The sequence below is a fragment of the Protopterus annectens genome, chromosome 8.part0 (assembly GCF_019279795.1).
Source record: "Protopterus annectens isolate FY-2018-M chromosome 8.part0, PAN1.0, whole genome shotgun sequence".
NCBI classification, from domain to species: domain Eukaryota; kingdom Metazoa; phylum Chordata; order Ceratodontiformes; family Protopteridae; genus Protopterus; species Protopterus annectens.
The window spans coordinates 378,025,845-378,049,513 of NC_056741.1; the positions used below are offsets into that span (position 1 = coordinate 378,025,845).

The 23,669-nt window shown below is 42.5% G+C and overlaps 1 protein-coding gene across 1 annotated transcript in view; it reads right to left on the reverse strand.

The window, feature by feature from the left end:
- LOC122808815 (C-type lectin domain family 2 member B-like) overlaps window positions 1–21,252 on the reverse strand; it is a 1,263,928-nt gene extending 1,242,676 nt beyond the window's left edge. The window contains exon 1 of the mRNA XM_044079877.1: window positions 21,232–21,252. The gene's annotated coding sequence lies outside the window, so the exon portion shown is untranslated. The remainder of the gene's footprint in view (window positions 1–21,231) is intronic.
- Window positions 21,253–23,669: the final 2,417 nt, after the last annotated feature.

A 23,669-nucleotide genomic window follows, 5' to 3' on the forward strand; every position in this document is an offset into this window, starting at 1 on the left:
GCCTGGTGGTGGAGGTAAGGAGCCAACCGTCCAAATACAGAAACACCTGGAATCCTAGACGCCTCAGGTGAGCCGTGACTACTGCCATGAACTTGGTGAACACTCTGGGGGCTGTAGTGACACCAAAGGGCAGAGCTCAGAATTGATAATGATTGGCTCCCAGCCGAAAACACAGGTGATCTCTGGTTGGCCTGGCCATTTATATGTGGTAGTACGCATCTTTGAGATCGATCGAGCACATCCAATTGTCCTTCCCTAAAAAAGTACAGTTTTGTACCTACCATAAATGTAGATGTTCGAAGATCCACATTGCTGCAGTCCTAACACTTGGGGTAGTCCGCTGTCCCTCGGTCGGCCCGAATATCAGAGTATAAGGCTGACGTTGGTCAAGGCGCATTTGACTGACATCAGAACGTCAGCGTACAAATGCACATGACCGACGTCATATCCTCAGTCTTTTCTTGCCCCAGATGTCAGAAGACCCTAAAAAGAAAGGTCAAAACCCATAGACAACAACTAAACAACCAACTAGCCTAACACCAAAAATATGTACAATATATACAATATATACAATTATACAATTATACCTCAGATGGATAACCCAACCCACACAACCACCTCAAACTACAGAGGGGAAGGAGGGAGGGTAAATTGGACTGCAGCAATGTGGATCTTGAACATCTACATTTATGGTAGGTACAAAACTGTACTATGTTCTTCATCTCACATTGCTGCAGTCCTAACACTTGGGTAGAATCCCAAAGCAGAGGTAAGGGAGGATGGCTAAACTATAATGAAGCAGGAGCTGCCAAAATGCCCTGCAACACAGCAGTGGCAAAACCAGCCCTGGATTTAGAGTACAGTGGAAGGTGGTAATGCCTAGAGAAGGTATGCACTGAACTCCAAGTGGCTGCCTCCAAAATATCCTTAGTAGCCACCCCCTCAAAAAGCTGTTGAAGTGGCAGTAGCCCTAGTGGAATGAGGCCTAATCCCAGCTGGAATCTCTTTGCCATGATGGGAATAACAGAAAGCAATGCAAAATCCAATCCACTTAGAAATAGTTTGTTTTGACACGGGCTTGCCCTGAGAGCACAAAGCAAAAGAAACTAATAACTGCTGAGATTGTCTGAACCCTTTAGTTCTGTCCAAATAATATCGCAACTGCCTGTGTACATCTAAAGTGTGCAAAATCTTTTCCCCTTTAGTTTGGGGATTTGCATAAAAAGTAGGCAAATGAATAGTTTGGTTTAAAGCCACACTAGAAACCACTTTAGGCATAAAGGAAGGATTAGTACGTAAAGACACCCTATCCTTATGGAAAATTAAGAAAGGCTCAACTGCCATAAGGGCCTGCAATTCAGAAACCCTTCTTGCAGAGGTAATGGCCAACAAAAAAGCAGTCTTCCATGACAAATATTTCAACTCAGCAGTAGCTGCAGGCTCAAAAGGTTGTAGAGTGAGTTTCTCCAACACAAAATTGAGATCCCAAGCAGGAGTAGGAGCTCTTCGTGGGGTCTTATATTCTTTGCCCTCTAAGAAATTGCTTGAACAAAGGATGAGAAAACAATGGTGGGTCACAGTCATAGTGAGCTGAAATTGCTGCAGCATGAATCTTAATAGAAGAGAAGGACAAACCTTTGTCCAATAACTCAGTAAGATATTGAAGAGCCACACTTAAATCAGGCTCAGAAACATCCAAATCCTTAGCTGCACTCCAAAATAAAAATCTCTTCCATTTATCTGCGTACACTTTCCTTGTACTAGGCCTTCTAGCTTCCAAAATCACATTCAAAACTTGTTGTGGAAGTTGATACCCTCTATGGTTTAAAACAGAATATGCCATGCTGTTAGGTGAAGAGAGTGAAGTTTGACATTGAGCAAATGACTGTCCTCCTGGGACAACAGATGTGGAATCAAAGGCAAAGGCCATGGAGGCTTCTGTACTAGACTTCTCAGTAATGGGTACCAGTGCTGTCGAGGCCAATCTGGAGCTATCAAAATCATCCTTGGCTTGTCCTGTCTGACCTTTAGAAGTACCTTTGGGAGGAGAGGCAGAGGTGGAAAGGCATACACATGAAGATTTTTCCAACTGAAAGAAAGAGCATCCACTTTCCAAGCTGTGGGATGAAACCGCTTTATGCAAAACTTTGGCAGCTGGTGGTTTAGTGGAGAAGCGAACAGATCTATGTCTGGAGTTCCCCAGGACACTGTCAATTTCTGAAATACATGAAGATCCAGTTTCCACTCGTGGGGATCCATGATTTGTCTGCTTAACACATCTGCTAAGGAGTTCTGTGCTCTCGGCAGAAACCTTGCCTGAAGACTTAGTTGTAAACTGAGAGCAGTCTCCCACAAAATCATTGCTTGCCTGCATAGAGGATAAGAATGTGTTCCCCTTGCTTGTTGATGTACCACATGACAGTTGTGTTGTCTGTTAGAATCAACACCTGCCCTGGAAGAAGTAAATCCTTGAAAGCTATTAATGCAAACTGGACTGCTAACATCTCCTTCAAGTTGATATGTAGATGCTGTAGTCTGACAGGCCACTTGTCTTGTATCCACTTTCCGTTTAGATGAGCTCCCCAAGCTTTGTCTGAGGCATCTGTCATTAAAATTTGACTACGCCTCTGGCCGGGTCACAGAGAGTCCCTTGTTTAGGTGACATTCCTGAGCCCACCACAAAAATTCCTTTTGAATGCAAGGTATTATTTGAATGACAGTGTCCAGATGCTGGCAGTGCTGTGTCCATACATTCTTGAGATACCATTGCAACTTCCTCATATGCAGTTTGGCATTGGGAAGCACCAGAATACAAGATGCCATGAACCCTAAGGCTTGAAGGACTGTCCTTGCAGTCAGCCCGGACTGAAGAGATAGATGATGGAAGTAAAGGGAAAGATTCTTTTGTTTGTCCGGGGTTAGAAAGGCCATCTGGGATGCTGTATTCAGTCTTACACCCAGAAAGCACATGTCTTGAGAGGGTACTAGACTGGACTTTATTTCGTTCACAGAATACCCCAGGCATCTTAGCACTGCTATCACATATTCCAAATGACGAAGAAGCTCGTCCCTTCCTTGAGCCAGAATCAGGCAATCGTCCAAATAAGGATAGATTTGTATTCCTTTTAGCCTGAAGAAAGCTATCACTGGAGCCAGAACTTTCGTAAATACTCTGGGCGCAGTAGATAAGCCAAAGGGCAATGCAGAGAACTGATAGTGAGAAGTCCCAGTCCGAAAACGCAGATATTTCCTGCAACTTAGCCTGATAGGAACATGAAGGTAAGCCTCCTTGAGATCCAAAGTTACCATCCAGTGATCCTTGCCCAGTAGAGGTAAAAGCTGTTGTAACGTCAACATTTTGAACTTGGGAACGTCCAGATAAGTGTTGAGGACAGATAAATCCAAAATTGTTCTCCACGTGTTCCCCTTTTTTGGCACAAGGAACAGGCGAGAATAAAATCCTAGGCCCCTTTCTGGCATAGGAACCGGCTGTATGGCCCCTATTTGGAGTAACAGAGAAATTTGCTTGTGAGCCTCTATTCTTTGTTGAGGAGGAATGTCTGGCATGCCTTTGAAAGGAGGCAAGGTATGGAAATAAAACCTGTAACCGTGATGTATGATATCCAGTACCCATCTGTCTTGGGTAATCAAACTCCAATTTTCTTTGAAAAGTGCCAACCTTCCTCCCAAAGGTGCTGCCAGGCGAGAAGGTTCTGGCAGCTGAAAAGGTAGGTCATTGGGTCTGTTTATGAAAGGACTGACCCCTGCCCTCACCCGAAGACTGTGCAGGAGAACTCCCTGTTCTAGGCCTGAAAGAGCCCTGACCTCTGCCCCTGCCACGTCTAGATCTACCCCTAGACTGGGAATCATAAGAAGGATACGTCCACCCTTTAGTAGGCCAATTTCTACTAAACTTTGGAGGCTGAACCTGCAAAAAATCTTTAACAGTCTGCATAGACTTAGCCTTGTCTTCCATTTTCTTTAAAACTGCCTCAACAGGAGAACCAAACAAGACATCAGATTGCAAAGGGGCATCCAAAATCCTAGTTTTAACATGGTCAGATAAATTTTGATCCCTCAGCCAGGCATGCCTGCGAAGAACTGACCCAGTGGCAGCCACCCTAGACGAGGCCTGAACAGCATCAAAACCACATTGCAAAGAGTGCTTACCCACCTGATCAGAAACATGCACTAAATCTTGTAACTCTTTACAATCAATACCTTCCGCCAGAGCATAAACCTTAGATTTCAACTGTGAAAGGAGATAATTTTGATATTTCAACATGTGAAACTGGCAATTCAAAGCTCTCATGGCTAGAGTGGAAGAAGTATAAACTTTCTTTCCCCACCTATCCAAGGCCCTGGCCTCTTTATCTGCCGGAACTGGATTCTTGACAACAGAAGCCTTAACACCCTTAGGCCCCTGGCTAACAGTTTCTGGGTCTGCCCTAGGACTCCTAAAAAGATACTTATGAGCTTCAGGCACCCTGTAATACCTATCTGGTTTAACAGGAGCAGGAGGCAAAGAATCAGGATTAAGAGAAGCCTCTGCAAACACATCTTCCACCACATTCAGAACAGGAGGTATAGCTAAAGGCCTATGCTGGGGTAAAACAAAAATTCCCTAAGCCGTTTCCTGGAATCAGAGAAATCCTGACCTTCCCATTTAAAATGCTCTCTCATGGAGTGAAGGGTCTCTGAAAAGAAAAATCCTCAGGAGGAGAAGCAGAAGGAGTAGAATCATCCACATCAGAATCAGAATAATGAGAATACTCCTGCAAGTCTTCAGCCAAGACTCAGACACATCCGAAGCCTGCTCATAATCCCCAACACAGGTTCCATCCTAGGCCTCTTATCAGGAGGGGGCATAGAGCCTCTAATCAAAGTAATTAAATCTTCTGCCATTTTAAGCATGTGCTTCTTGGGCACTGAACCTGAAGAACTAGGAGTGACACCCACAGAAGCAAAACTAGACCTGCCTCTATGAGAAGCCTTGGAAGCAGAAAGAGAGGGCCTAGACACCTTAGGAAGGGAGGGGAGTACAGTTACCTGAGAAGCCCCTACAGCCTGACCTGCCTCCTGGGAGGCCACATCCTGTAAAACACAGTTTCTCCCTGGGACTCCAGAGAGGCCTCCGCCGGAACCACCGGTTCCACTGACGCCTCTAAAGAACCGGCGTCCGGTTCGGACGACTCCTCTAACCTAGGTTTAACTGCCTTGTCCTTGCGCTTCTTTGAGGAAGCCGCCGTCGGAGCATCCGACGGCATATTGTAATTGCACCGCTTCCCAAAGACCAACCTGGCACAATCCAACCTACGCTTTATAGTGCGTTTATTGAACCTAGCACAAAAGCGACACCCAACAACGTCGTGCTCAGGTCCCAAACAAGGTATACACAAATTATGGTAATCCCTATGCGGTATCTGTTTCCCACAAGAAATACAGTTATTCACTTTTTCTGACATCCGGTAAACCACTGAGGCAAGAAAAAACCAAAATAGTCCCCAACGGGGTACTTAACCAACTCTGACTTCGGTCTGAAACTCCGAATTCGAAAAATTTCAGAACGCCGAACGGCACTTGCAACACTGCTTCTGCATCGGACCATGCGGCAAAAAAGACTGAGGATATGACGTCGGTCATGCGCATTTGTACCCTGACGTTCTGATGTCAGTCAAATGCGCCTTGACCAACGTCAGCCTTATACACTGATATTCGGGCCGACCGAGGGACAGCGGACTACCCCAAGTGTTAGGACTGCAGCAATGTGAGATGAAGAACATCGGGAATATGGACTGTAGCGTGACCATTTGGAACTTCTCTTCTCTTTTCTCACAAATTGGTTGAGACTGCTGAGATCCAAAATGGGTCTTCAGTCCCCTGTTTTCTTTGGAACCAAAAAAAATCTTGAGTAAGTTCCGAATCCTGTTTGGTCTGTCGGGACTGGCTGGATGACTCTTTTTTTCTAGCAATCAGTATACCTCTATTGCTGCTTGTCCCATGTCACTGGGTGGAACGTCCGGGATTTTTTTGATGGGAAGGGGCTGGGTGGAGAACAGTATGAAATACCATCTGGAAATGATACTTTGTACCCAAATGTCATTTGTTATATTTAGCCAGGCTTCTGGGTACAACGACAAGCGACCCCCAACTGCCTCCAAAGTAGAATAGCCGGGCCTCCCTTCAGGAGCGCTGGTAGGACTGACCAGAGAAGTGATCTCCGTCACCCTGGTGTTGCGGACCCCCTCTATGAGAGGGCAGCATCTTCCATTGAAACCCCCTCCTCTGCCTCTGGAGGGGGGCTCTCCACGTGCGTCTTGAAAGGCTCCTTGGGCTTTCCGGAACCACATATTTCCTCCCCTCTGACCTTTAGGAAAGGGTCGAGAGGGGGTTGGAAAACGGACTCCGACGGCAGACAGAGTCATTCCCTCTTGCTCACACCTGCTCAAAGTCTCCTTCACCTTTGGCCCAAACAAAGATGAGCCGTCAAATGGGGTATTCGTAAAGGAGGACTTGAAGGGTTCCGCGAAGGAACAAAGTCGCATCCAGGCATGCCTACGAAGAGCAATTCCTGTACCTGCAGCTCTACTCGAACCATCAGTTGCGTAAGATACGAGACGCATGGACAAGTTGACTATCGAATTGAGGGTAGAGAGCTGAGTGGCAATCTTGTCGGATACACTCGTAGCTACAGCACCCTGAAGAGCATCTCCCAACTCCTTAAGGAGATCTTTCTGCAGTCTGGTGAAGTGTGTCAAGTAGTTCAGTGATCCGAGTGAGAAAGTCGCTGAACTGAACATGCGTTTCCCAAACCTATCCATGATCCTAGATTCTCTGTTAGGAGGATGGATAGACGAGAAAGTCTCAGACATTTCCTTTTTAGTGGCTGCCACCACCACCATGGCATCAACAGAAACTGCCTTGGTCAAAAAGGACTTATCCACGGGGGCAGAAATAAACTTATTAGGCCTCCTAGGAACAGGTTCCATAGATTTTAGTGACTCCCACACTCTACGAGAGACCAGATCCACAAGCTCATCGTAGGGCGGAGATACCCAAGAGGTGGAAGGTTGAGACCCAAACGCCTTCAGGAGAACCGACTTGTCCTCAGTAAGGCTCTTGGACTGCCAATCACCCCTCTGCCTAAGAATTTCTAGAATCTCCACAAAGGAGATGTCCTCAGAGGGGGAAGTAAGGGACCCTTCTGATTCATCCAAGTCAGAGTCCGATGCGAGAAACTCCTGTGGGGAGTCCAAATGCCTCCTCTTGCATAATCTCTTCCTGGGAACATCTTCAGGGGGAACTTCTGGAGAGGTCTCAGAAGAGCAGGGAGCGCCCTGTGGGACTACCTGAAGCTCAGGGTCTCTACGCTTGGGATGACCGGAGGAAACAGAAACTAACACAGGCACTTTAGGGGAAGAAGGGGCCAGACCTTGAGATGAGGAAGTCTTAGGAGACAATACTCGCCTCATGGCTTCGAATGCACCTCGGCTCCGATGAGGAGTCGATGGATCCAGAGCCATGATCTCCTCCAGCACCAAAGCCGTGGGCTCAGAGCCCGAGGTAGGAGCCAAGCTCACCCGAGCCGAGGCCCCGAGAGGAAGATTCGGCATCGACAAGTCAGTGTGACTATCCTCCCCGGACCCGACCGGAGAGTGTCGGCTCCTAGAGTCCCCGGTCAGCACCGAGAACGTCCAAGCAGATGGAGCCGACGGCACTGGAGCAGGTGTCGGCTCCAAGGGATCCACAATCATCAGGTCGGTCTCCTCCGGCTCCGGAGGTCTGGTATGGCTCGGAGGAGGAGCAGACAATTCAAGAGTAGTGGTTTTCGGCTCAGACAGTTGGGTCTGAGCCGACAGCAATTTAGCTAGGCCTGGTGCCTTTAAGAGTTTCTGAACCAGCCAGTCCCTATCCAGATCGGAAAGGCTGACAGAAGACCTGGAAGAGTGAACAGATGGAGCCGATTGGAGCAGTATCGATGGAAGTTTTTTGGCAACCGGTTCCAGAGCAGTGTCCCGCTTCTGAAAAGAACAGACTGTTGGCTCCGAAGGTAGTGGAGCCGGTCACCACACTTTGACCTTTTTCCTTTTTTAGTCCTGGATTCAGAGGAAGATTTAGACGATTTGCTGACCCCATGCTGTCCAGACAATGCCTCTGAAAAAGGGTGCTTGTTAATACCCCTATCAATTAACTTCCTCTTCCTTTCTGCAAGCACTCTGGTGGAAAAGGAGCGACAGATACTGCATGACTCTTGCAGGTGCACCTCACCAAACAGTAAACACACTGCACATGGGCATCCGTGACGGACATTTTCTGTCCGCTGTCTGGGCATTTTTTAAACCCAGACTTTGGATGTTTTTCCTTTTCTTCAGACATTTCACAATATCCAATAAAATGGAACACACTGTTTTATTATGAGCTATTTAAGCAGAATCTAACTAACTCACACAATGCACACACACAGCCCAAAAAGGTAACTAATAACTATATCAAGATAAATAGGATTGAGCAATCCAATAACAAGAATCCCAAAAAGGGAACACTAACTAACAACTATAAGAAGAGGTCCTAAGGCCAAAGGCAAAGAAAGATTTTACTGAGGAAAGGGGTGTGAAGACAGAAAACAACTGTTTACTAGCTAGTAATATCTATATCTAGTATTATATAATAATCAAAGATATATAAAAATTGAAATATAAAACTTGCTGAAAGTTGAAAACTCCCAGCTCCGAACCCATCAGTGAAAAATGAACGGCGAGATCGAACAACTTCACATTAATAGTTTTGTCAAAAACTCAGTACCACTTTTGGCATAAAAGGAGGATTAGTTCTCAAAGAAACCTAGTCCCTGTGGAAAATGAGATATGGATGATGCACTACAAGAATTTGCAACTCAGATACTCTTCTTCCAGAGGTCAGAGCAATCAGTAAAACCTGTCTTCCATTTTGAGAACGTTCACGTCAGCCAGATTAGCTGGTTCAAATGGAGCAAGTGTTAGCTTCTCTAACATTAAATTTAGATCCCAAGAAGGGGTCACCAGTTTTCTTGGAGGGCTCTTATGCAAAACCCCTATTCTGACATGAGAATGCAATGAAAGAGGAGAATACATGAGCAGACATGCTGAAACGGATGATAAATGAACTTTTATAGAGGAGTACGAAAGGCCAAAGGATAGTAACTCACACAAATATTGTAAAAATAAAGAACAATTAGCCCTGAATGGGTGCTGACTATGTTGTTGGCATCACTAGAAAACCTTTTCCATTTGCTAATATATGATTTTCTAGTAGAAGGCTTTCATGCCTACATTAGTACCATTCTCACATCCTCATTAAACAGATGCCCAAAAGGAATTAAGACTGTATCATCCAGGCAATCAGTTGAAACTGACTGGTGTCTGGGTGTATCAACCACCCCTGCTCCTGTGTAAATAGATCCAGTCTGAGTGGAAGTTTGTGGTAAATCCCCTGGCCATTTCCAAAAGAACTGAGAACTACAGTTGCCTGGGACAGAAGAGGGTCACCACAATGACCTGGGGGATTCTTTCTGAATCTTCAGTAGCACTTTGAATGTTAGTGTAAAAGTTGGAAAAGCATACAAGAACATTCCTGCCCAAGGAAAATAAATGCATCTGTCTACCAATCTTCTTGCATGGAGTCCTGAAGCAGAATCTTGTTGGATGATTATTCAGAGAGGAGGCAAATAGGTTTACTTGAGAAACTCCTCAGAAACTGAGAAAATCTCAGAAGATCCCTGGATCTAGTTTCAATTTATGAGGGGCTGCCATTGTCCTGCTCATCCTGTCTGCCACACAATTTTGCTCTGACAGAATACAGGACGTCTGTAGAATGAGACTGCTGTGAAGCTATATCCCAAGATAGCATGGCTAGTCTGCAGAGAGATATGTCCTTTCCCCCCCTTTGCTTATGTACCACATGACTGTGATACTGTCTATAGAACAACCTGAAGAGGTGCTGGGGACCAAAGATGATTCAGAGAGAGGAGTGCCTTGGTTAGGGCAAGCATCTCTTTTATATTTATGTGCTTGTGTCCGTCCTTGGTGTCCCACACACCCTGCACTTCTATCCCTCCTGAAACTTCTCCCCAAGCAAAGTCTGAGACATCTATAGTGACTGACTGGTTTAGAACAGGAGGGGGAAGGGGAGAACTGGACTTGGAGACATATGTTGTCTTCAGCAAGTGACTTCTCTTCTGACAAGGCCCAGCACCAGGATCTGAAAAGACACAAGGGGTGTTGGTTCTGGGACCAAAGAGACTTCAGATACCAATGCATCTTTGCCATATGGAATCTTGCAAGGGTATCATGAGAATCATAAAAGCCATGACGCCCAAAATCCTGAGGTATTCCTCACAGTGACTGAAGTCCGAGTGGAAAACCCTAGAAATAGATATTTCTGGGGAAGAAAATCTCTCTGAACTTTGGTGTCTTTATAACATCACAGAAACACAATCCTGTGACAGGTCAAGGAAGACTTTTGAATATTCTCTGAATCCCAACTTGTGTAAGAGATCTCTCATCAAAGAGAGAGATTCCTCACACTTTGAAAAGAAGTCTGCATGCATAAGTCATCTAAATAGGGAAATTGTGATTACCCTGAAGCCTGCAACAAGCTATAACTGGAGGAAGACACTTTGTGAACATTCTTGGTGCAGTGGACAATCCAAAAGGTAAGGCAAATAACCAATAATGATACAGACACACAAAACCTTAAGAAACACCTGAAGTCTGGATGAACAAAAATGTGATAAGCATCTTTTAAATCTAGTGTTACAGGAAACTTGAATGAGGAAGTAGTAACAGGTTGTGAACTGACATCATTTTGAATTTAGGCACTATCACAAATTTAAGAAAGAAAGAAAAATGCAGAACTGGTCTCAAAGCATTTTCCTTCTGTTACTAAAAACATCCTTGAATAAAACCCTTTTCCCATCAGGGAAGGGGAACTGGTTCTATCACTCCCTGGGGCAGCAGGTAATGAAGGGCATGTGGAAACAGGGGTCTGGTTTGGAGGATAAGGAATTATCCCCTGGAAAGGAGGAATTTCTTCCCATTGCCATATGTAACCTTGATGAATAATCTTCAGAACCTATTTGTCTGAAACTGTCTCCTGCCAAAGAGAAGAGGAGTGAAGATTTAGAGTTTCTGGAAGAAAAATAGAGGTGCTACCAGGGTGGGAGGGGAACAAAGTCTCTTAGTCATTCCCAGTTATTGAACAGTCCTTGATTTTGGGAGTTGTTCTTGGAACCCTCTTGCCATTCTTCTTAAACATCTATTTATCTGCATTTTGTTGAAACTGTTTAGTTAGTTTCTTACCAAACTTGTATGAGGAGGTAAGAGAATCCCTTTGAACATTTGGAAGAGGAGGGCTAAAAAATCTTGGAGATTCCCTGTATCAACTTACCCCTTTCATCACACTTTTTGATCACCTCTACAAAAGGGGGTGGGGGTGGGGGGCAAAGACTAATTTTCCATCCAAAGAAGAAATTAAAATCTCATTTTTTTCATCTGGGCTGTTACAAGAATGTAACCACACAAACTGCCTCAAAACAACACCAGTAGCCACAGCAACTGAAAAAGTATCAACAGTCATGCACACAATGTATACAATGAGTAGTGACTTGAACAGCAGAAGAAATTAAAGCCGATTTTGCCTCACAACAGGAAACTACAGTAAAACATTCCTCATAGTTTCACAGTCATTCAGAAAACACATTAGTATACGAGTCTGACAACTCAAAATTCTGAAAGTCAAAGTTGCAGAAGCATATATTTTCCCTACACTTATCAATAATCTTCCCATCCTTATCAGAAATAGTATCACTGTCATTAACTAAAGCTCAATCTTCTGAATCAGGTTTAGGAAGTGTACATGAACTTAAAAGGCTGATGAACTTAAAAGGCTGATGAACTTTAAACATCCTATCTGCCTTTTTAGGGGCAGCTGGCTGACTGTCAGGAAAATTGCAGCTGTCAGAACTGGAGGAATGGATGCAGGTTCTGGAAATTTCTTCTGTGACAGCTCATAGTATTTTTGAGGGATTGAGAGACCTCAGGGTTCTCCCACTGAAAACACTGGCATATTCTAGAAATAGTCTCCAAGAAAGATAATCTTCCACAGAGAGAGTCAGAAACTGAGCTCTTCTCTGAGTATGAATCAGAAAATGGAAGGAAAATCTCTGCATCTCTTCCTTCATCTTCATGTTCAGATTAAGAATCTTGAATCTCTTCAAGAAAGAATGTATCCTTTTTCCTTTTACCAGAAACTATTTTACAAGACGGATCAATGGCCTGAATTAAACTCAGGAGCCAGACCCAGTAAACTACTCCTGTCTAAAGAAATTTGTGGAGGACTAGAAACATGTTTAGTTTTCAGTTTCTTTTTGATAGCAAAAATGCGACCAACAGTGTTATTAATGGCAGCGGCAGCAGCTACCCCAGAGATGGGCACAACACTGGCAAAAAGGAGAAGCCTTCCTGTGGCCTCTCCCAGGACCGACAAGTGTGTCTCCCCTTGCCCAATAAGGGGGACTCCAACACCTACAGAGGAAGTGGCTCAACACAGGTCCATAATGGCTGTAGGTGCTATACCAGAGGGATCTGTGGTAAAAGATGAGTGGTCTGAGGAATAAGCTATGGCCACACCAGAGTCACCCACCTGCAGCTTAGGCAAATTGCTAGCTTGCAGAGATGACAAAGGCTGTTTGCATAACTTTTTATTTTTGTGGCTGGAAGGACCAACCATGGGACCGACAGATTGTTCCATGTTCAAGCCAAAAATGGTGCCTCCTTCCCACAGAAAACAGCAATGCCAGTAACAAAATGTTTTAAAGTCACTTTTTCACAGACACACTGTAAAAAGCACCTTAAAACACTTTGCCAGTCCAACAAAGTAAAATAAACAATTTTTCCACAGAAAAAATGTTTTTCAGTTACTCAACTTTTAAAGTGACAGTAAAAAAATGACACTCCCGTTTAAAAGTACACTAACGTCTTGTGACAGTCCATTAAAACAAACTCCTAGCATTAAAATAACTTTTCTGAAGAGTAAAGTATTAATAATAAACAAATTTATTAAATGGAAGTCTTTTTTCCCCCAAAGGGAACTTATCTATCCAACCAACAAACCTCAAACACCAGATGAGCATACTCTTCAGCAGCAGTAAAGCTCGGAAGGGCTTGCCACTTAAGCTTGACTTTTAGTCAGCTTGGCTTAAGCTGCCTAGTTTGGGCATGTGTAATGTGTCCTGAGACTGTTATATCATTGTCAGGATACAACCCCTACAGCTAGGGCTACTACAACATTGGTCAATGTTTTCATTTTTTGCAAAGTGTGTATCACCTCTGAGTTAGTATATGCAATATTCATGGGTGTGTGTCACTGTTTTGTGCTTGTGACCTCCTAAAGGTTTAGGTGGTTTAATTTTACATAACTGTAATGTGATCTGTAAAAATCACTGCTATGCACTCATCCATTCTGCAGTCCTCTGAATTTCACTTTTCCCCTATATGTTATAGAGACTTCTACCATTATTGTCATTGGATTACGATGTACTCCCCCCTAACAGCAGTCAGTGTCTCTGCCAAATGTAATTTCCTTCCCATTTTTCTACACCTTCTCTGTGTAGAAATCTACTGCTCTCCCAGTTTATTTTACTACAAAGTTTGTTTACGTAAAACATATAGCTTGTCATATATATATATAATACTGCACTGCTGCTTCCCTCTACTGTTATATATTCCCTTCTGACATTTTCTGACATATCCTAGTCCTCCTTCATTCTTACATCACTGTGGGGTGCCATCTTAGTGACCTTCATCTCATATTCTGGAAACAAATCATTGAAATCGTTTAACGGTATTCACATTCAAAGTTGATACCAGTACTAACCCCATAATACTATTGAGACTTTTTCATCTTTTCTATCTCTCTCTAGTTTTCCCACTACAGCTTCTCCTTCATTTTTTCATTGTTATGGAATACTAGAAAAAAAATCTGTTTATATTTTCCAGGTTTATCTCGGTTACCTATCAGATTATCATCCCCTGTGTCACTTTTCCTGCTTACAGTAATCCCTCCACCAAGCCTATTCTGCCACTCATGCTGTTCTACCACAGTCTCCATATCTGCTTACCTTGTCCCACTACACAATTTGCTTTAAGTCCACAACCACACAGTCTCTAGCACAGTGCCCCACCATCCCACACACAAATGGCAAACTGCATTATTGCATTATTCAAGCACATTTCCTTTGAATGCCTAAAGCTAAAAGGTATTTTTATTAAAAGAGCACTTAAGTAGCATCCTTCTGTATTTGCATATTTCCTGAAATAAGCAGAACAAAAAATCATCCCTTCCTTTGTTCATACACACAGATGGTTTTGCTAAATCTTGAACTGCACAGTGTTCAGTTTTGACCATTAGTTTTGCATTCCATCCCTATACTGTTACATCACTTTTTCCCATGCAAAAGTTCATTTCATAGTTGTTTTGAAATTTCCATTCTACATCTCCAATCTGAATTCATTGCAGGACTAAATACTAGTACATTATTCCTTACTAAGGTTATGTTAGAACTGAAGATTTTATCCAGCTTTATGTGCATGCCACTTGATACTTTTCTCAGGACTCTGTACTTATAACGTTTAAACTTCAGATACCAAAAATTTCAGGTCTCTTAAATGTGTGTCATTTTGTCCTGCCTCCTCCCTCCTCTCTCCATAAGTTGTAACCTATTATCCATAGTGGACCTAATCACCCTTTTTTGCCCCACTGTCAAGGCTGAGTACTCCTGAGCCTGAGTTTACACTTTCCTCAGAGCTACCATACTTTTGTCACCACCTCCATTTCAACCACATACATTATTTTCAGCAGCAGCTCCAATCTACAATATGCCTCTTCCCACTTCCTTTCTTCATTCAATCAATTTTCAAAAACTGCCCAGTTTTTTTTTTTCACTTGGTTACTTGTTCTGTCAGTTTTTTATACCAACATTCCACCCATCATTTGGTCTCGCCTTCAATTCATCTTACTTCAATCTTTCATAAATTTCTAATAAAGAACCCCAAGAGAGAAAGACTTGTACCATAATCGCTCTCTTGTTGCCTTTCTTTACTACATAGTAATCTTTTATAGCTGACCACTGCAAGTCAGAAATATCAGCATTTAAATTCTATTCCTCCTTATCCACTACATACCCTTCTTCATGGTTCTTAACTCACTTCTCCCAATCTACCACCAAAGAATCTACACTGGAAGGACAACAAAGAACACCTGCATAGTCAAGTGCTGTAGTATTTACCAGTTGACTTGCAAGTGTCCCATAGTAAGCATAATTATATCATTTTCTCCCTTAAAAGAAAGTTGTAACCTTAGTAAGAGCTGCCTGATTAACAAATGGAAATATCTTTGGTAAACATTTAAAATTTCGATCTTGACCTCCAGCAAATGCCTGTGTGGAGTTTGCATGTTTTCCCTTCTCTATGTGGGATGCCTCCCACTTCCCCAAAACATGCTGTGTGTTTCCACCTCAAATTCATCCAAGAATGGAGTTACAGGTAGCAATACAGACTCTAGAAGGTAGGTGCCTCTTGGGAGAGTCACTGAATAGACCAAACTCTTTGGGCATCAACTAGTATGCAGTATCCTTTATAAAGAACATTGATAACAGAATGGGCGCAGTGTCTGGATAACCACTCAGTGATGTAAAAAAATTAGCTCTAGGAGATTGGGTCACATTGACTGTCACCAAAAATGGCCATGGGTAATTCTGGGTGATAAGTGGATGGGGAAGCCAACCTACTCAGAACTATGCCAGGGCCCCATTCTAACAGTGGGAGGGTCCATATGTCTCTAGTGATCTGTGCATGCCCGCCATAAAGCCTGTGTCAATAGGCTACTGGCCAGATGGTGTCCAGTTGCCCAGCTTGGGTTACCTAGGGAAGATGGACATAAAACCAATCAACCTGCCAAAAATGAACTAAGGATTGTTATATTCAGTACAGGTTCACTTGAAAGGACACAGCTTGGAAGTGGATGACATGATGCTAAGGAAGAGGCTGCACATACTCTGTCCAGGACACAAGGTAGTGTAACAAAGCCACTTAGTTTGAGATCAAGTGTACTACTTAAGGGAAGGACAGTCTAGAAATGGCATGGGGACTGTGGTTAAGGGAAAGGTTGTAGAAGTCAGAATTTGAGACAGACTCATGGCAATCAGAATCCAGTATAGGGACAGGTTAATATTCATAATCTCAGCCTATGAACCACAGTAGGGTTATGATAATGAAAAAGAGTGGATTTAGGCAACAGCTGCCGGACAAAATGAGTTGGTGTTGATAATGCGGGACCTGAATGCACGTATTAGCATAAGACATAACAGGACAGGAGGGCTGCCTGGGTCCACATCAGTGGAGCAACAGGAGTAAAAAGAGAAGCAATTCTAAACTATCTACCAAATGGAGATTCATGATGGTGACTAACACATGTTCAGCAAGAGAATCACATTGGTGACCAACACAGGTTCAGCAAGACAGGTGAATAACAAAAATTGTTTCAGGTAAAGTTAGTCTCCCCCCTTTTAATGTCCTTTAAAATATTAATGATATAAAGCGAAGTATAAACTTTATAGTCCATCCACAAGTTTAGCCCAGTGTTTTTCAGCCACTTTTTCTCACAAAACCATATTTCACAAATGTGATAAGATGTTTTACACTCTTCATTTGTTCACTAATTTCAGAGTTGTTGGTCTTCTTCCTGTTCATCTCCATCTTCCAACACCAGACTCTGGTTCAAGTCTAAGGTGCTCCTAATTCTTCTAGTCAATCTCTTGTGTTTTTCTTTCTTGCCTCTTAAGCATTTTCCTTTAGCACACTGGAAAAGGTTTCACTGGCAAAGTCTCTATGAACCTTACCATTAGAAAAAATGAGAAGCAGAGTCCCCTTCTGCTTGCTGACTCACTTTTTGTTGAATAAACTATTTCTCCTTAGCCTATTCTATGCATCAAAAATGACTAACTCTCGAGAAAAAAACACTTTGAAGACAGCTGGATACAGTAGCTTGAATCTCACAACCACCTCACAATATTCCCTGTTCGCAACTGACACGATAGGAGGTGCTGCCAGCCATGCCAGAGAGAAGTACTGCAGTGGATGTGTAACATATGCCAAGACAGCTAGCTGGAATTTTGTAAAGAATTAGAAGTCATTTGTATATCAAACTGATTTGTACTGATGCTTATGTTGAAAAATGTATTTGTAAAACTGCTTGTGTTAAAATGTATCAACGGTGTGCCCTGCTGGAAAGAAAAGTATACATGCATAACTGTAACTGAATTAAATGTATATGTTTCAACAGAGAAGACTGGAACAGCATAGGTTAATTACAACCCAGCTGCAGCAAACTTTGAAAAATACATGAAATTAAATTAGGCCATGAAGATCTTATCTCACAGTTTTGAATGAAGTCAGAGATGCAATGTCTGTAAGAAGCCTAGGTTAGTAGCTCTGTAGGAAGAGTACAAGTGTTAAAATGGTCTTATGACTTCCAGGAGCAACAGAAGATCTAAGCAATGCTCTTGTGTGTGTATTATTGACATGTAGGTGCTGAAACCCTGACAGCTTCTAGTGATGGGGATAGTGCGGGAAACAGAGACAGATGACCTGATGCATGTGATAGCATTCTGTAAGCCAGAATTAATATTTAGATATTAGTAGGAGATTGCTCTCAGTATTCTGTATTGGATCTGACAAGGACTGCTCACCCACTTCATCTTGCCTTGCGCTAGTAAGTGACCAGGGATAGTAATTTTCTAAATCAGTTAAGAAAATATAGTGAAAATACTTAAGTATTGTTTTTCTGTTACTGTGTGTATCTTTCCAGCTGTGTTATTTTCAATATTTCCTGTGACATGAAACTCTGGTGTTTACTGTAAATAAATATTTCCTATTTTCATGTTCTTTATTTGTTTTTTATTAAATATATTTAAACTCTTAACTGTGACCGTTTCTTTTTAAAAAATATTTAAGTTCTGAGAGTATTTGCATACATTTAGTGGGTCTATATTAGAACATTGAATATTTAACAGTTTGAATCACTAAAGGTCGAGCTTTAGTGATCGAACTGTTAAAACATCGAATGTTCAGAAAAAAAATAATAAAAACAAAAAAAAAATGGTGTAGGCAGGGGGTAAGCCCCCCTGCACCCCCCACACCCCCGCTACTTAAATATATCAACTCCGAGACCACACTACATTGAAGTACATGGAAATCTCTCCTTACGGAGACTGACGTTTACTTGTTCGATGTTCGGCAGTTTCGCTATTCTCATGTCGACAATGTCAGATTTTACACTGTCAGCTTTCGAGAATCTAATATAGACCCTATTTATTTGGTGATAACTCTGGCCATTCCTGAAAGCCTGGCTGTTTGGTCAACATTACCATTTGTATTAATATTAATTTCACTCAGTATAACTTGGTACCCTTGCAACAGCTTTAGGAAGCTGCCTCTGTAGTGCCTGGTGGCAGTAATAACTACCTTATAGTCTGGGCAAAAGGGGGAATAGCTAGTAAACCTGTGTCAGCCTTTCCCAGGTGTGTGTGTGTGTGTGTGTGTCAGCTACCTACAGCAGGGACACGTAGCACTGGTTTCACAGAGACAGTGCTGGAGGACTTGGCCTGGGCACTTCGCTCAGACTTAACTCTGCAGTTGTACCAGTAAGCAGTCTTATTGGGGAAATGGCGGGAGGCAGCTAGAGAAACTCAGACCCCAGGCTTAGTGTGTTCCCTGTGTGCTCTTAAGTGAAACTGTACTTGATGCAAAGAGGCCTGCATATGGAAATACTGAGTGTATCCATTTGTATTCCAAGTGAACATCCCTCTCCAGTGTCAGTGGTGAGGATTCAGGCTCCTTGATTACTGGCCCAGAGTGGGGACGTCACAGCTGGGATAAATTTGCTTCTCTTCTGCCTAGTGTACAGTGAATAATCATTTTCTGCAAACACTCTGCTGTCTCCAGTTTTTACTGTTTTGCCATTCTGCCACAATTTTGTCAGGATCAACTCTTTCTGCTGGTATGACTGCATCTTTACTAATATAGGTCTTGGCTGTTTTCTCATGGTCAAGTTTGAGGCATGCACTCAATGTGCCCTTTCAATTAACCTCCGCTGTGGAATACCAGTCCACTTGCTTATTTGTGTCTTCATAAAATTAATACAGTCCGTTCCTTCAGTTTGTCTGTACAGCAGAAAATCCTGGGTTTTCTCTGTGTGCGTGCTGTCTAACTCTCCTATTTTTTTTCTTAAAACAGCTGTTCTTGCAAAACCTCATTCGGCCAGCTTTTTCCTTCATGCCAGCCTCTGATTTTGGCAGTTTTATCAGATCATCTGAATGACTAGTTAAAGCTTTTTTTTTTCCCCAGCCTTTTATTGTTTGAATTGAAATATTTATTCAATGTTTCATTTATTTTAATCACCTTTAAGTATATTTGATTTATTTTTTTCCTCTAAATTACTGGAAGCCATCTCTTGAACCAAAGCTGAAGACTGAACTGCTTTTTGGTGAACAGCTGCGGAATCATTCCCAGACAGTGTTTTCACCTTTTCTGGTAAATTTTCTTTCAGGTCTTCCTAATTTTTTTCTTTGCTAGCATCCAGGCAGTGTATTTACTAGCTAGTAACTGAATTGTACCAAAACAAAAACATTTTCAATGGCACTCTTTTTTTTCTCATTTTCTGTTTTTACACTGGGAGAGCTGAAGTTATGCTGTTGATCTGCATGCAGCCATCTTGGAAGTCCTCCTGAAAGCATCACAACAAATTTAAGTGTGCAAGACATTCCTAGCTGCCATGAATGCTTAAGGTTACCATTTTGGTTCAGTGGAAGAGAAGATTAGAAAAAGTGAATAAGAAAATAATGGAAGAAGGAGAACGAGTTTTAGGTATGAGTGTGATAAAAAAAAACAGTTTAGTAACGAAATATGGCTTTTGGTATGGATTGAGTTGAGAAGACTAGGAGATAAACAGTGATGGAGTAGTGATAAGGGGAATCAGATTGGAGTTGGTTTGGGTGTAACATTAGTGTAGACCTAGGGTGGGATTTAGGATATGTGCCCTGTATAGGAGCAGACACATTTGCTTTGGTAGCAAAGCTAAGAGGCTAGGTCTTTTCTGAAACTATTGAGGTCTAGGTTGTAGTGGGGGGGGTGACAGTATGTAGGCATTAGAATGGAAAGGGCATAACTGTTAGAGTGTAGACAGGTTCTGAGTGATACAAGTGATGAGCCAATTTAAGTGAGATGGCATAAGTTGTAAGTATATATTTTTTCATGAGGTTTGGCTGCTACAGGAGCTAAGGAATCAAGGTAGAATAGCTTGAGGACTTTTGTGCCTGGAAGGAGATTGGCTTTAATGGGCATCCAATCAACATTTTTCAAGGTGATATAAAAATGGTCTTTGGGTGGGACGTTAGTGAAGAAACAACAAAGTTTTTTTGAAAGGCACTGATTGCACTTAGAGGATGAAGCAAAAATAGGCAGGCCATATTCTAACTAGGCAAGGAGTACATTTTACCAATAGCACCTCTAGCAGATTAGAGGAATGATGAGATTTTTATAGTCCACAACAGCAGGGAGTTAATTTTGTTTTTGTTTTTATAAGTGGTGATGGAAGTCTAGTGCAACTGGTCCAGTCACTAGACCAGGTATTTGAAGGCGGTTCTAGATGCAATGGTGGAGTTATTCAAGTCTGTAATAGGGAGAGCTTTTGGTCAGTTAGTGCTCCTTTGTGGGGTGTCAAAAAAAACTTTTTTTGGTTTTAGATGGTTTAGCATAAGAATGTGTCAGAGCCAGTTATGAATGAGATGAAAGATGCTCTGGAGTTGCGCTTGGACTGTTGTGTAGATCGCCATGTCATCTGCATAAAGAACAGGGAGTTAGGGGTGGTCTAAAGGCAGGTTGCTGATGAAAAGTAAGAGCATAAAGGGAATAATGGATCCCTGAGGGACTCCTTTGATGAGTTTTGCCATGTCAGAATGGGAATGTTATTTTTTGGTTTTAAAGTGCTTGTTTTATATGAAATTTTGGAACCAGGGTATTTTAAACCACTTTCTTTACTACTACTACTACTACTACCCTTGCCATATTTAAAAATAAGGCTTTGCTTGCTGTTATACAAGATAACACAGATACACAGGTGAACCACTTCACTGCTTACCTTATACTTTCAGTTTCCTTTCTTTTACAGTCAGCATATGTAACTGTTAATGAGGAACTTTCAGAAGATCCTTGGGGATGCCTACAAAAGAAATTTAAACAGCTCACAAAGAATCACTGATTTCAGTGGAGAAAAGGATCGTATCACAATCAACTTCCAAAATGCACTTATCTGATAAGTATGGTGTGATGTAGGATGGATCTGTAAAACATAAGAAAAGTCTCTTGTCATGGTAATTTAAATAAGAAAAGTGCATACTTAAAAAAAGATTTTAACTTTTCTTTAAACAGTGATTTTGTTCTTAATTATATTGAGGTTGCTATACATGTTCTAATCATTTGTTTATCAATGTAATTACCTTAGGAAGTCTGCTCTTATTAGCATTCGGTTTCTCCTTTGCTTTTTCCACTCCACCCTTTTCCTGTGCTATTTCTTGGCTATTAGTCTGTTTGTTAATTTGTTTGTGTGGGGGGATGGGGAAGAGGGCAGTCTCGAGGTCTTACTTCTTGCCAGGGGCTGTACATATAATCAGCTGGACATCATGATGGTTTCTACATTAGCCTGATGTCTTACACTGTTCTACAGTAAATTCTCTGTTAAACGGCACCCATGGGGATTGATAGATGCCAGATACCTGTAGTTACTGGTTGCTTGAGAGCTACTATTAAAACTTGGCCTAATACTGTGCCCTATACTATTTGTTTGGTTTGACTTGTTCTCAGGTTGGGGAGAGAGAGAATTTATTCCCATCTTCCTTTTTAAAACTCTAAAAACGTAAGGTATGTTTCTGTGTGAAGAAAACAGAAAGTGCAACACATGAAAATTGTACTGAATTTCTTTGTTTTTTTTGCTGGTTGCTTGAGTGCTGGCTGCCAGAGTTCTGGTTAACTGAGAGTTTACTGTACATGCTGCAGCTGCTAGCTCTCTTCTTAGGAGTCTTGTTCTGAAGTCTGGACAGGTAGTGTGCTTATTTAAACCTTCCTTTGCATCACACAAGACTAAATATTTAGTATTTGACTTTTGGTGTGACAGCATACTAAGCAGCAGTTTCAGCACTGAGCAGTGTGACTGAGATATGATTCAAGTGTAAAGGTGTAGAGAGCTCTCCGATCTTGTAGCCCAGGCAGGTATGACCCTAGCCCTGAGTAGCATTCTGCCATCGCCCCGAATGATACCGCAGTACAAGGACAAAATGATTGACTTCAACAATTGGCTAAGCTTCTGGTGTCATTCTAAGGGGATCCAGTATCTGTCTGTTTGGGATAACATGGTCGACAGACCATGATGCTTTGCCACAGATGGCCTGCACCTGTCACCCCAAGATTCCGGATACTGGCTAAGGCTCTTGCTGCCCCATAGTGCCTTTTTTAGGCAAGGTTCAAATAACAAATTCACCACCGTAACAGGAACAGGCAAGCAAAAACTGAGGGTAATGCCACTCAATGCTAGAAGTCTAAATCTCAAAATGCACTCACTCAAGGCACACCTTAAAATGGAGAACATTGACATCTGTGCAGTTACTGAGACCTGGTTCAAGGCTCCAGAGAGCACCCCTGCACTACCAGGCTATAACTCATACCACACTTTTCGGCCATGTAACCTGGACCGAAACACCAAAGGTGGATGTGTGTCCATATTCATTAAGGATATCCACACCTCCAGGCTAGTTACTCAGCATAATGCATCTGAGGTTATCGAAGTGCAACTAACTCTGGGCAAAACTGCAATCCAAATTATAGCTTGCTACAGATCCCCCACCATGCCCCAGGATTCCCACTCCACTTTTCTTGATATACTGGAAAATATTAGGGTTCAGCCAAACACTCTAATAATGGGCGACTTCAACTACCCCACCATTAACTGGGAAAACTACTCGTGCACCAACTCCTTAGGTCAACGCTTTCTGGAATTCATAAACTCCAATGCCCTGGATCAAATTATCCACACCCCCACCAGGGGCAACAATATCCTAGACCTAGTCATTACCAACATGAGTGACCGGTGTTCCACACCTGAAGTCAACTCCTCGTTGGTCCAATCCATCCATAAGCAAATCACCCTTGATATCCACATCCCGCCCCCACCCCCCATTAAGGAAACCATGGTAAAAAATTTCTCCAAAGCCAACTTCATGCTTCTTAAGACAGAAGTGGTGAACTTTATGACACCCATGCAGATGGATAATACAGTTACAACTGCTGAATCCTACACAAATGCACTCTATAAACACTTACACAAGTGCATGGATCGTGCTATCCCAAACACAACCAAGACGCTATCCTCCAAAAAAAGGAAGCCAATCTGGTGGTCCCCTGCCATAAACAAACTGTACAACAGAAGGAAGAAACTGTCGCAATAGAGAGTAAAATCCCATGAGTGGAGGAGCTCCCTGGTCAGCCTCAGTAAGAGGCTGAGATCCCTTATAAGATCCTCCAAAG